This window comes from Bos javanicus, chromosome 15 (assembly GCF_032452875.1).
Source record: "Bos javanicus breed banteng chromosome 15, ARS-OSU_banteng_1.0, whole genome shotgun sequence".
In the NCBI taxonomy this organism is placed as follows: domain Eukaryota; kingdom Metazoa; phylum Chordata; class Mammalia; order Artiodactyla; family Bovidae; genus Bos; species Bos javanicus.
This window is the reverse complement of record NC_083882.1, coordinates 39,254,959-39,257,881: the sequence shown is the minus strand read 5'-3', so window position 1 is coordinate 39,257,881 and position 2,923 is coordinate 39,254,959. Positions and strand designations below refer to the sequence as shown.

The 2,923-nt window shown below is 39.8% G+C and overlaps 1 non-coding gene across 1 annotated transcript; it reads right to left on the bottom strand.

The window, feature by feature from the left end:
- Positions 1–1,316: 1,316 nt before the first annotated feature.
- Positions 1,317–1,445, bottom strand: LOC133227189 (small nucleolar RNA SNORA3/SNORA45 family). The gene has a single exon (XR_009729748.1). It is a non-coding gene; the product is annotated as a small nucleolar RNA SNORA3/SNORA45 family (small nucleolar RNA).
- Between the last annotated feature and the right edge of the window lie 1,478 nt (positions 1,446–2,923).

Here is a 2,923-nt window from a genome sequence, read left to right as displayed (position 1 = left end):
AAATTGATGCTCTTGAATTGTGGTTCTGAGGAAAACTCTTGAGGGTCCCTCAGACTGCAAAGAGATCAAATCAGTCAATCCCAAAGGAAATCAGCCCTGAATATTTACTGGAAGGGCTGAAGCTGAAGCTGAAGCTCCAAAACTTTGTCCATATGATGTGAAGAGCCAACTCATTGGAAAAGACTCTGATGCTGGGAAAGACTGAAGGCAAAAGGAGAAAGGGGTAGCAGAGGATGAGATGGTTGGATAGCATCACCGACTCAATGGGCATAAATCCAAGCAAACTCTGGGAGATATTGGAGGACAGAGAAGCCTGGTGTGCTGCAGTCCCTGGAGTTGCAAAGAATCGGACATGACTTAGCAACAACAACAAACCTCATGGTGATTCCTATGGATATTCAATGAATATTTTCTAAGATGAGCTGCAATAGTGCTATTAGTTCTTGGTTCTATCTCTTTGGTCTTAGGATAATGGTTTCCTTCATCTGACACCTGCTCCAGCACCCCTGGAAGTCAGACTTCCTTTGACAGTAAGCTTTCTTCCTCAGCTGCTTTCCTTGCAGGAAGGGCCTGATCCTTATCCTACAAGCTTTTTGAATGTCTCATAATTGTTTCAAACTCAACATGTCTAAGATGCAATTATGGATGATTTTTTAAAACCTATATATTCTCTACTTGTAGTCTTCCCCATTTTAGCATATGATGCCACCATACAGTTATAAAAGCCAAAAACTCGAGCATCAACCTGTTATTTTCATTTCCAAAATACATCTAGAATATTTTCACTTCTCTCCATGTATCTCCACCAGTACCATCCTAGTCTAAGAAAGCTTTCTTTCATTTTGACAGCTGCAATAGCCTTCTAGCTGAACTTCATGAACTTCAAGATTTTAAGCTTGTTTACTTATATACCCAATCCATTCTATACACATAGTAGGAGTAAGCTTTTAAAAATATAAATCAGATCACAACATCCTTTGGTTTAAAATCCTTCAATGGCTTCTAATTTACTTTGGCTAACAGTTTTTGTTTGTTTGTTTGTTTTTTAAGAAAGCACTTGTTAACATTTAATGAATTTCCCAGCATGTGGCTTCAAGCCACCAGGCCATAAGCCCCACCTACACCCTCAATCTTCTCCTCAGCTCTTCTGCTGAAGAATTTGGCCTTCACAATGACAGGCTGCTTTGGGAGCTTTCCCTTCCCCCCAAAACTTTGTAGTAACCCTAGAAGAACAGAGAAGAGGATTTATAATGCACCATGGCCAAGAATATGAAAAAAGATGCCGGCCAATCCACTCCATCTTGGAGCCAGTGAGGGCATGTATCTGATCTGAGCACTCCTGGGGGCAATGATTGCCCTCACCAGTGAACCAAGAACAGCAGATTTTCTCTAAGGACTCTAGCACACTAGGACAAGAGCTGTCAGGATGTGACTCTAGTCTCGAGTTGGATAACTCGTTTCTTGGGTGCCCTCCAATGCCCTGTAAGCACTGCCTGCTTACCTCTCCAGTATCACCGTGCTCTTTGCTTAGTATACTCTAATCTCATTGGCTTTCTGTCAGTTCCCAGGCTACACCTAGCTCTTTTCCTGCCTCAGGGACTCTGCTGTTGTACTTTCTTTGCTTGAAATGCTTTTGATAGGGCCATTTCTCTCTTATTCTTCGTCCCTTGACAAAATTTTAAGTCTTTAAAGTGAGGTTTTCTGTAAACCCCCCAACAATGGTAGTTATCTCTGATATTCTTCATTTTGGCAGACTTTCTTTACAGAAGCCTGCAATTATTTGCTGTAATTATCTTGTTATTTGTGAAATTTCTTGTTACATGTCTCTTGTGCAGGAAAGTAAGCTTCATGAAGGTGGTGACATTGTCTCTTCTTGATTATATCACTAATCCTTGGCATACAGTAGGCCCTGAATAAATGTTCTTTAAATGAACAAATGGTTGAATGATCTCCCACTTAAATGAGAAGGCTATGAGATCCAGGATTTACCTTGGTTCTCATGCCATTCAGGTGACCACTTATCCAGCTCAGGCCAGAGAGAAACTATAGAAGATGTTTGAGAACTATAGAAGGAATTAATCTTTTTGCAGTGAAACTATTTGGGGACTTGGAGTCAAGAGAACTGCATTCCAGTTTGAGAGAGTGACCTAAACCTGAACAGGGATCATGTTGCCTATCTGGATACAGCCCCAGTGTCTTGTATCCATAATGTCTGATACAGAACAGATGATAAAAATATGATCACTTAATTAATAAAGTCATAATATTACCTTATATGATTTTTACAAGGATTGCATTAGATGTCTTTGTGTGTTTTTCATATATTATAAATGTTCTTTAAATGTTTCTCTCATAGAACACATAGTTGAAAAAAACACAGCTGCTTTCTTAGTCAGAGCAACTCTGAAGAACAAAGTTGGAGGACTTACACGTCATGATTCAAAATGTACTAAAAAGCTAATCAAGGCAGTGCAGTAGCAGCATAAGACATGAAGATCAATGGGATAGAACTGAGAGTCCCAAAATAAACTTTTATTATCAGTTGACTTTAAATTAATTAATTATTAATTTATTATTCATAATAAATCAGCTATCTATTGTTATTGGTTGTGCTGGGTCTTCTTTGCTGCCCACAGGCTTTCTCTAATCATGGCTAGTGGGAGCTACTCTTCATTGCAGTGCTTGGTCTTCTCATTGCCGTGGTTTCTCTTGTTGCAGAGCACAGGCTCTAGGCACCCATGCTTCAGGAGTTGCAGCTCTCTGGTTCTAGAGCCCAGGCTCAATATTTGTGGCACATGGGCTTACTTGCTCTATGGCATGCAGAATTCTCTCAGACCAGGGATTGAACTTGTGTCTAAGATTCAGTTGATTTTTTTTTTTAAGTTTTGTTGAGATAAGTGTCATGACTGACAATTTTCCATCT